The sequence below is a fragment of the Chroicocephalus ridibundus genome, chromosome 14 (genome assembly GCF_963924245.1).
Source record: "Chroicocephalus ridibundus chromosome 14, bChrRid1.1, whole genome shotgun sequence".
NCBI classification, from domain to species: Eukaryota; Metazoa; Chordata; class Aves; order Charadriiformes; family Laridae; genus Chroicocephalus; species Chroicocephalus ridibundus.
This window is the reverse complement of record NC_086297.1, coordinates 13,664,188-13,675,840: the sequence shown is the minus strand read 5'-3', so window position 1 is coordinate 13,675,840 and position 11,653 is coordinate 13,664,188.

Below are 11,653 nucleotides of genomic sequence, written 5' to 3'. Positions count from 1 at the left end.
GTTATTCAGTACTGAGTTCACTAACTTTATCTTGACTGAATTGGCTTTACCTAAGAAGTATACAGTAAAGGCTTGAGGAAGCAGAAGTTGTTACTTCCACTGAGTAACAGATCCAGTACTTAAAAGCATACTGAAGCTGATACCTTACTTCTAATTGCCTCTTGTTTTTCAATACAGGAAAGAAGTGGTCTGAAGAACACAAAAGCTTCTCCACATGAAGGATTTTAAAAGAAACTTTTCTCACTTTGTGTTTTCCAGCTTTGAATTTGTTTCTTCATTAAAGTACGCCTCTATTCTGAAACCAAACTGACCAAGAGTCATTCTGCAGCTTCACTTTCTTTTTCGATATCCTTCTGTTCAACACACAATGAATAAACTACTCTCTGTTGGTGGAAACCAGCTGGGATCTTAAACACAAGCTGGGTTTGTTCCTTCTTGGAGCTTCAGTCCAGACTCTCATCTATTAGGATACATCTCTGTAGGTCCTACCAGAAGCAGGAAGCCAAGCTAGAGGAACAAAGAAATATCATCTTTGCAGAGCAGCACAAGAAACTGATGCCAAGGTGACAGATACTGCTTAGGAATCAGTAACCCTGGAAGTGGGTCGCTCTGCCCCTCTGTGTGTCCCATTAGATGATCCTCCTACACCAGGTCTCTGGTTATGGGCTGTTTGAAGCTGAATACCAGGTGGCCTGTTGCTTTTTTTTCCCCCTAAGGCTTGACAACTTATGCTGAGCTTAATTGAAGGTGTTCTGCAGCAGCTATCAGTTTGTTTTCAGAGCAAGCTAAAAGACTTGACCTGCTTTGTCTTCCTAGAAGCTCTACTATGAGTAGCCAAGTACCAGCCATTTGGATAATGAGTATTCTTGTACTTACAAATGCGCCATTTGGGGTTTGATTCATATATTTCCAACAGAATGGGTAATTTCTTTTACCCAGTCTGAAAGTTAGTTGTCCAGCCTAATCTTGGTGTCAAGGCTCCCCCTGCAGTCACTGGAGAAAGATGGGCACCTCCAGGGAGCAAATCTGGCCGTACAAAGGTTTTCTTTGATGAAGACATATGGAGGAATGACCCTTCAGAAGGAGCTGAGTCTCTCCCCAGAGGCCGTGTGGCAGTCCACACACTAAGTGTAGATGGAATTGTAATTTGTGGGGAGTCTAATCTCTTCCCTGTGTTTAGCTGCATGAATCAAACATAGTAGAAGGAAATGGAGAACTCTGATTAGTTTTGTCCCCATAAGAAGGCGTTACATTTCCCTATCTTCTTCTTATTTTTTTGAAATAAATAGCTAAGTCCATCACCCTCCCATCCATAGTCCACCCTGTATTTCCAGAGGCTGGAGTCTTTGCAGCTCTGCTCCTCAGGAAATCTGTGGCACAGAGTCAAAGTAATTTCTCAATCTTTTCTCATTTGCACATGTCCATCAGTCTTTCTGACAGAAATGGTTGCAAAGAGCATAGATGCATTTGCCTTGTCTGAGTGTTTCAATGCAACCATCACAGCTGATTCCAGGAGACAACGTGCAAGGAAGGAAGGAAGCAAGCAAGGAAGGAAAAGGACAAAAGAAAGAAAGTAAAAGAAGACAAAGGCAAAAAGGCAATTGCAAAGGCAAAGGAAAAAAAAGGGAAAATAATTCCTTTTTTGTAGCTTGCAGTGATTCCCTGCAAAGGAGAAAATCTTCCCAAGCAAATATTGTTTTCTTTGAAGAGTATACACTTGCACCCTTGCAGAGAAGTATTCAAAGTAAGGTTTGCCATCTCGAGATCACAGACCAGAGCTGTGCCCAGACCCAGCTCCCTGCCACGCTCTCCCATTCACCTCCTCTCATTTTCTCTCTGCTCTGCCGCCTTTCTTCCCTTGTCCTCCTTTTCTCTGCATTCCTGTCTTACAGCATTCCTGCAACCAAAGCCCTCTCCTCCAGCTGCCAGGCCAATTGAAGACCATCTCATCCCACCACAACCCTAGGATGAACCTGCCACACTCCCCACTGCCCACCTCACAACTCTGCTGTTGTTTTTCTGTCTTACAAGTGATATCTCAGCCACACCAAGTAAAAAATGCAGCCAACCATTGAGCAGAGACTTCAGGTAGGGGTGAAGAGAAGAAACAGAAGCTCACAATACAAGTTGCTGAAGGAAAGCAGGTTCTAATGATCTGCTCAAAAGCATTTTTCTAACACTTATCTGAAGAATATCCCTCTGCAAGACATTTTTCAGTCTTTCTTTGAAAGAATGGCTTGAAGAGCTTTCAGCAACCAGTTGAACAGATTTGCCCCTGAAGTTAAGTATTTCTAAAATATTTTTGACAAAATATCAATTTCCAGATGAACATTTCTGTTTTCAAGTGAAGATCTAGGAACTTTTCAATGCTCCCTTGTGGCAGAAATTAAAACATTTTTTTTCAATAAATCTTCATTTTTCATACAAATTTCCATGGGAATCCCTAAACAAAAGTCCAGAAACGCGCCCTGTGTGGCTGCCCCAGCCTTTTGACCTTTTTATCACTTACTATTTTGTTTTACCAGAAACAATATTGTCAAATTTAAGGCGCCTGGTTGCGTGCATCCGAGTTTTGCCAATTTAATATTCATCTTCTAACAACACTCAGGGTTCAGCTAGCCTCCTAATTAGTTATTGGCTGCAGTGGAGTGAATTGTTGTGGAGAAACACTGACCTCCTACCCATGGGAGCTCATTTTTCTTTGCTATCGCTAGCTAGAAATTTGGAACAGAGTGATGCTTAATCCTGCTGGCCCTGCCAATCTTAGCTCCCCATCTCTCACTAAAGACATACGAGTGCCTCTACTGCTTTGCTTGCCGAGGGCTGCTTGGAGAAAGTTGTATCTTTAGGAATAAAGTTTCTGCTCAAGATGACATGGTAAAACTGTGCAACAGCTCAACTTAAGAGGGCCTGGGCTGAGTTTTCGTCCTGCTTAGGTGGGGGTGTGCCTGGAGCATCTCTCGGGGGGGCTCTTCTGGCAGGGCTGCTGAGATCAGGATCTCTCCACTGCAAGAAGTTAGTAGTAGAGAGCTGTTCACACTCATTGTTTATGCTCTCGTTTACTTTTCATTAGTTTGTTAGGCAAATCTTCTTTCTAGTGTTTTCATTCTCATCAGTCAATAAATGATAAAAATCAGACACGGAACATTCTAAAAGTGGAACCACAAAAAGACCTATTTCCTGTCAGCCCATATGTTCTCGACAGAGAAAGCTGTATATCCCAGAGGAAAATTAAAGATCTGAAAGAGCATCTGAAAATTCGTCAGCCGAGTTTCTCAGTGGATCTCGATTGTACAGACTGAAAAACAAGAGCCCAGAGCCGGTGGACAACTAAAGATCTCCACCTAGTGAAACGCAGGAACAGGACAGCTTGCCGCTTTGCAGTCTTCCCGGGAAAGCCAGGCAGAAGGTGAGAAAAATGTTCTTCAATTAGACGGCAAGTTTAACATCAGTGCTGTCAAAATACCTGTTTTGGCAACAATCTCAGTATTGTATCAATGCCGTGAGCAGCAGCCGCTCTGCAGCTTGTAGGGGGAAGAGGGATGCCCAGCCCAACAGCTTCCCTGCTCCGGGTGCCCGTGGGGAGCCTGGCCACTGTGATGGCGATGGCAAGAGCCACGACCTGTGCAAAGAGGGGTAATGCATGGGGCTCTGTTAACCTCCGCGTGACAAGGCTTCATTAGGAGAGCATTAAAACTCCCCTCTCAAAGTCCTAGCTCTTACTCAAGGTGATCATGGCTCTGTATTAACTACAACCCGACAAATTACACGATACAGTAAAGACGGCTTTTGGCTGGGAACCTTTTCACGAGATGACATTTTTCCTACTGATGGGATTACCCATTCTGTTGCAAGCACGAGATAATTGTAATTTCCTGGACTGCTACCAAACACATAAAGGTTATGGGTAGTCTTATTAAAGCTTTCATATTAGTAGAAAATTGTATGATACGAGGTGGGAGAAAATGAATGGCTATTCTTTTGCGGTTTGCATACAATTAAATCCCTAGGGGGCCCTTCTGTTTCATCTGAAACAGCTGATGTGCACCTTATTAAAAATATCACCCCTTCCCTCCAACCACTCTGAGGCTCGGGGTTATTTCTGAGTACGTCCTGCTGAGCTCGCAGGAGTGTGTGACCAGACTCCCCAGCTCTCTCTGCGCCCAGCCGCGAGTAACGTGCTCCTACGCTATTAGCAAAGAAAGGCTTTCGGATGAAGGAGCTGGCTTTATAAGTGATTACGTTGTGGTAACTATGTGGAAGGTAGCTGAAAACCAAAAAGCAGTTCTCAGAGATGGACACAGCAGGGGGACATTTCAAAGCTGGAGGCTATGCACCTCCAGAGAGGTACCTGGAGGTTACGTACTTCCAACGCTACAAACACACCCTCATGTTTAGACTCAGGCTGATGTAGGTCCAGTCAGGTACTTCCCAACCTGGGTCAGGCTGAGGTGTCTCATTTTATCAATGCTTCATCTTGTCTAAAGGATAACACTGCTGATAGACCTTCTTTGCAGGCTTCCTTGCAGACCTGACGCTTTTTCTTCTCCCCTGAGGAGAACTGATGCTTTGTTTTTCCTCCTCAGATGTAACCCCCAGGACAAGTTATTTCTTTTCTCTTCAAAACTAGCCGTCCCTTTTGCTTCCCGCTTATCTTTAAGTGATAAATGTACTAATAACCCTGTTTCCATCCCACTATGTTCAAATAGTGGTGCCTCACTGTGCGGGCAGTATGGATCAATCTAGGGTAGCAGATCTCCATCTCAGAAATAATTGAGCTATAGACATTAGGACAACATCCACCATGTAATCAGGAGGCATGAAACCACCACATTGACTTAGCATCAGTCCAGTAGGTATGAGGAACAACAGTGTTGATAGTGGGCAATATCTGCATTTCATCACTTTCACATCAGTGCAGGACACAAGATACGCAGCTGGGCAGCTAATTCATACCTTAGTCCAGGTCTCCACGTCCTTACAGTGACTGTTACCACTAGATATATTAGAGTAAACTGCACATGCTGCTATGGTTTTCCTGAATGCAAAGAAAAGGATCTGAAGAAGTTCAACAGATTTTCTTGGGAGATACACAGCTTCTCAAAAGTACGTCTGAAACCTAGGAACAAGTTTTCTCCAAAATGCAACCGCTTGGCCAATCGGTTGAATGGAATTGACCACAACTAAAATTTGTCAAACCTGTTACTTCATCCAAGATGACAGTGCACCTTTGCATATTTTAAATTCAGAAAACACTTTTCTTTCATTTCATAAAAACAAGTGTTAATTATACTTTTACTGTCATCCCCACATTTTTGCAGCACTTCAGTTAAAAACTCTCTGCTCCACCACCAGCTCTGAACTTCGGCTGTTAAATTTCGTTACAAAATAAAATAGATCCTGATTCCCTTTCAGTGGCCTCAGGCTACCAGGGAGGCAGGGAGATCTCAAGGAACACGTTTTCAGAGTACACGTTTCCAGACTTAGGTTGGTGCCTTGCTTCATGTACATTTTACCTTTTCTGTGATGGACGCTGATATAGGGAAATGGTTGTGAAGTTGCTGATGGGGCTGGTACTGAAGTCATTGCCCACATTTTGGCAATACCTTCTTACCACTTCTCATTGCACAGGGATGGTTAACTACATTGAGATAAAGATGGAGGAGGCTGGGGTAAGAATGTGACCTGGCTCGTGAATCCTCAAATCAGGGAAGAGGAGGGAAAACTGTTTTCTTAGAGAGCCGGCAACATCCATAAGAGCCATAAAATTGGTCCTTATCCAGTAACCCTGCTGTGCTCTCCCAGCAGTCTATCTGTCTTGTCAAAAACTCTGCCAGAGTCCTCCGACCTGCTTCAGACTTTGCTTTGTGATACCAGTCAGGTATTGCAAACAGAAGAGCCTAGTGCTGGCTCCTGCTTTGCCAACAGCAAGATCTATGTACCATAACTTTCCTTACTGCAAGCGAAGCCTGGTTCAAGAAAAATCAATTTTGTTGTGGTCTGCCTAGGACTCATCACTGGAAGGATAATGTGTGCTCCTGTTTACCACGTGGGAACATAAAATTTGTTTGGGCTGAAGTATGATTCATTAACTACCTCCGAATGGCAGCTGGGCTAAAATTATTTTGGTTTTGTTTAACTGAAAAAACTCTCTCTCCGCATGCTTGGTCAGGAGAGCCTGCTAACCCCTGAGGAGATGTGAGGCTCTGCTACAGGGCTCACCCCCCATGACAACTCCTCCACCTTGAACTGTCCTGTGAAAGATTTGCACAAACAGTTCTACTTTGCTAAATCATCCAGCAGGAACAGCATGTTGGACCTCGTTCCTCTTCAAAGCTGGAGGTCCTTCAAAAAGGAGGGTTAACTTGGCTCCACTGTCCCATCTGCAGCCCCCTGTCCCATGGACAGACCTTTGGCTTGGAGGTTCCTGTCCGCAAGAGAGGTCTGAACTGGGCTGTCTGGGCTACGGTCCTCCCTGGAAGAGGTAATCTGTCCCTTTGCAGGAGTAAAAACATCCGTGCAAACCTCACTTACAAGCTATGACGTGTGGCTGGGAGATCAGGAGCAAGGAATTCTAGATGTGCTTCAAGACCAACATGAGACCTCAGTGACACAGAACCAACCTGGTCACAGTGACAGCACAGGCCATGGCCCAGTTAAAAGTCTCACAGGGAGGTGAAGGTTGCAGGTTAAGACTAATTGGGTTCTGCCCCAGCCTTGTCACATCTGTCACGGACATGGTGGTGTGAAACAAAATCTCCCTACCATGGCTACCTGCCACTTTACAGATTTATGCAAGTTATGATGAAATACAAGCTCTGCTGGGTCCTCTGAACACGCTGCAGACTTAAGACTAAACCTAGTCCCAGTCATGGTCTAAGTCCAGGAGAGGTGAAGCTGCCCCATGCATTAAAGAAGTAAAAAATCACCCTGCATGGGGGGAAGGGGATCTTACCTGGGTATTGCAGTGCCATCCTAATGACCCAGCAGCTTAGTCAAGGGATTCCTTGGACCTCTCACTGCTGAGATCAACTGCTGGAGTGTAACTGGGAAAGCTGCAAAACCGGTCATTTGAAAGCAGACCCCTCTGTAGCTGGGATTCAGGGAAAGACTCTGTTTCCCAATGAAGGCCAGCTGCATTTCACTCTGCACAGCTAACCTCGAAGTAAGGACCCCCTGCAGTTGATTTATGGTGTGGCTTCTTTTGATTTAAGAGATAAATTGTCATTGCTTGAAGGTTGGTAGCACTGTATACACATGCTTTCGACTAAACACTGACTTCATCACGTGCCATGAACCAGGAGAGAGAAGGAGGACAAAAAGACAGCGAATCAGGGGGGACTTTAGTGTGTGATTTCCACGTGCCCTTTGGTGGGAGAGAGGGTCTCCAGCATCAGAAGACTGAATGCAAACAGTATGTCTCCAGGTACAACTGTAAAGAGGAACAGACCCGTTGGTTTATCAGGTCCATCATGGACAGGATACAGAGCAATGTGTTTCAGTTGAAAAAAAGTAAATACAACCTGTGAGAGCTGAGAACTAAAGGAGACAAGCATGTGCCAGGGTGAAGGGCTGGACCATGACTTGCTATGATCTTTTCCAACCCCTGCTGTCTTCCAAGCGATTAGTGCACATTAGAAAACTCAATGCTGTAAGTCTGTAATTAAAAAAAAAAAAAAAAAGTCTTTAGCTCAAAACTGAAATAATTGGCTGAAAATTTTAATCTTAAAAGATGGATGTCTGGAAAGTGCAGAAATCTGAATATTCTACAGTTTCCAAAATGACATATGGGAAGAAACTGCTCTTTAGCCCACTCCAGGTGGCTGTTCTGGTTTCAGAGCACTCATATACTACATTTTCCACCCCCACTTCTCAAAAACAAAACAAAGTCTGATCCCAGGACTGAAAGAAACTCCCAGCAACTCAGAACTTGCAATTAAAATCACCAGAGGTGACAGCACTGGAAATGCTAAAAAATAATCAAGCCACCTTCAAGTTTTCTAACGTTTGCTGGTTTGTTTTAATGCCTTCTGCTCAGAGGGAGAGGAGGATTTCATTAGAGCTCGAAAACTGCCCCAGGTGGAAGCCACAGCTACAGGGCACTGGACCGATGCCTGAGAGGAAGTGGAAAGCTTTATGTTTCCTGGTCTTTCTCCCCTCCAGACACAGATGCTTTTTATTTTTAACTTGGTAACTCATAAAGACTTAAAGCAAAGGTGATGCAACCTCAGGCTAATTGGGGAGGGTTTGAGCCCTAGGAAAATTTGTGTTGGGAACCCACAAGAAAAATGGCAAAGATAGATGGGATGGGATGGGAGCCAGGACTCCACTGGAGCTGATGATGGGTCTCCAAGGCCCAGACAGCGGTTTGGGGCTGTGTTCGCCCCCTCTCTGAGGTCTTCCACATGATTTTAATTTGAAGATAAAGCTTGGGAGTTCGCCTTCCAAATAAATTCCAGCCTTCTCCTTTGGCTACTGCTGGATCCTGCTGATTTCAAGTCTTGTCCAGGTGTATTGATTCTTCCAGCAGTGAAAACACTGGCATATAAATTGCAAATTGGAGCCAAAGGAAGGTGGCTGCATTCAGAGCACATAGGATGAAAGAGATTTATAAAAAGGGAAAGGTGTGTTTATTCATCTGTTGACCTCAGGCCCTGCATTACTACACTCCCCATAGACTGGTGCTTGGTGTTGACCTTGAGATGATGGCTTAGCAGGGGCTGCGCCGTCAGCTCTTAATAAGTGAGTTTAGCAGAGGCAGAATCATTCCAAGAAAAATGCTCCAGAAAGTGATTCTGTCAAACCCAACACAGTAAAATTAACAGCCTCATTCTGGCCAGGCTAATTCCTTTCTTGTGATTATCATTATTATTCTGTTTTCATATTGCAATAAATAATGTAGTTACTAAAAGCCGAGTGCTGGTTAACAGAGACTCCCTGCTCTGCTGGCAGAGAGACAGTCAGGCCAGAGACAGGAGAGCGAAACTCTAGCTCCTGCCTGGGGATGCTGCAGTTTTCCCGCATGCTATTCAAACAACGGATCACTTGGGGTGGTCACTTCAAAGAAAGGGACTGATTTGGTGACCCACAGGGTCCCTTCCAGACCATGCCTGAGCTAGAGTGTGATTCACAGGGATTACCATAAAGGGCAGAAGCCAGGGACTACAGGAGAGATGCGGATGCAGACCTCAGTGCTGTCCATGGGTGACTCATAGGCACGTGGGAATTGGGCTACTCACTCCATTTCTCCAGGTCTGGTCTTCCCTCGGGACCTCGAGTCCTCTCCCTTATCCCTCAGGGAAAGGATGGTGAGCTCCTAATGCAGGGCAGCACTGTCTGGGGGAGGAGAGAGTGGGACACTGGGCACAGTGCGGGGCTCGTGTCTGGGAGCCTTGTCCCCCCACCTCGGGTACAGCAGGCAGAAAATTTGGGAAAACAATAAACTCTTACTGCCTTTGCCAAACTGAAATAATAGAGAGATATTGAGATTGATTTCAGCTCTATTTAATGAGGGATAATTAACCCACCCATCACAAGGCCATAGGATTACATTGGTTGGAAATTTTCCAGTTAATGCGCTATTTGATATTTCCGCCTAATTTTCAAGAGTTTAATTGATGTCTTAATTATGAAAGATATCGCTGTTAACACCATTCTCAAACAAATTCCTGTCACTGCTGTGATTTTACACAGGCACGTGGGGCTCTCGCTGCCAGTCCCCATGGCAGCCCCTTGCCCTCGGAGAAAGATCATGACCATGACCATGACCATGACCATGACCATGACCATGAGCCAGAGCTGCACAGGAGCAGCTTGTGCAAGTCTATGTGGAGGACTAGCGCAAAACCAAAATCAGGGTGTCTTTTGTTAATCCCAGGACAGAGTCCACCCTTCCCTTTATGCAGTACTTGAGTGTGCAGAAGGTCCTGTGCGAGACACATCAGATGGAAGAATAAATAAATCAAGGTCCCTGCCAGTTCCCAACCCTCTGCCCCCACTTATCCATAAGACTAAGTACAGTTATAGAAGCCATTCACAGCTCCGCTTCTGTCAGGGACCGGCTCAGAGCTATGATAGAGAAATAGTGGTGGTGTGGTTAGAGTTGTGATGATGGACCTCCCGGGAGGTCTGTCTGAACTGGTCTGAACTGGGACTGAAGTTGGTCACTTGAAAACCAATAATGCTTACCTGTCACTGCACTGCTGAAGGGGAAAGGAGGCACAAGCATCACTTGTGGGCCCTTGAGGCCAGCCTTAATTATCTTTTGCATTACTGTCGGCTAATGCAAAGGCGCATGTAGATGTGAGGCCACCTCCCAGAGGTACTCCATAGCATTCGAAGTACCCTCATCCATGACGATGGATGCTGTCAGTGGTATGCGTGGGAGGGATAGTAGCTTGTGTGGCTCCACCTGGTCAAGGATGACCTAAAGGTGGTCTTGATGAGTAGAGGTAGGTCCTGGGAATCTGAGCTATGTGGCTGTGAGAGAGGGGGAGGCTGAGGACACGGTGCAAAAAAAGTCTGTCTAGAGCAGAGCCCCACTCCTGCACATCCAGCCTCAGAATCAGCTGAAACCAAATTAAACACACCAATTATCAAGAGGTCACAGGAGAATAATCATTAACGATGTACCCAGGCACACACCTGCTTCATTACAAACACCAAAGGATTAATAAGGCATCTCAAGGATTGAACTCAGCACTGAAGAAGTCACCTCTAAAGATCCTATTCCTCTTCAGGGCCTCTGAAACCCCAAGAGCTGAAGGAGTCCAACAGGCAGTAGGAGTCCAACAACCCTTCGTTGCTTGGCCTCTGACTCTTGCCTTTAGCTCAGGCCTTGCCTTTCACTTCCCATAAGCCCAACTCCTCCACCCTGCCTGGTTCCACAGACCTGGGGCCCAGGGTGCCAATCTCACACTTGAACATTGCCCAGATCACAGACATGGACATAAAGGAGATATAGATAGATTAACCTTAAAAGAGTCTCTTTCCATCTCTTCTACTAGAGATCATGTCTCACGGGGAACCTGCATGGCCCTTGCTGCCTTGACCCACTCATTCTTCCCAGGCAGAACTGACTTCCCAGTCTTCCTCTGCCAACTCCCACCTGGCCTGTGACAAGTCTTTCTAAGGAGATGTCTGACCTTCAAGGCTCTTCTCATGACCTTAAGAATAGACATCCCCTCCCAAAAGGGACGGGACATCCCAGGGTGCCCAGACTCTGACCCAACAATCTGAGCAGGAGGCTTAAGACAAAGACTGCAGAGGCACAAAGTCTTGAGGGGGGTCTCCACGGATGCCCCAGAGCCATCCTCTGCACCCAACTGTCTGGATGCTGTGTGGGCATCCAAAGCAAGGCTGGCCAGAAGACAGGGAACAATTGCGAGGGAAACTGGGAGAGATAAAGACCCCTGCCAGCTCCATGCCCCAGGCACGTGTTTCTGAGAAGCAGGACATTTCTCAAGAAGCTTTCCTTCTTGGCAATTGTGATTTTATTGGAAGGAACCTTCCTCGTGTCCTGTTCTTTGAAGAACAGAGTGGGATGGCCCCAATTCATAAAAATGAGGACAATTCATTCATGAAGAGAGAGGGAATACTGGCATATCTGGACTCTGCAAGGCCACAGTGGTGCCTCTCAGAAACTGGAGCACAG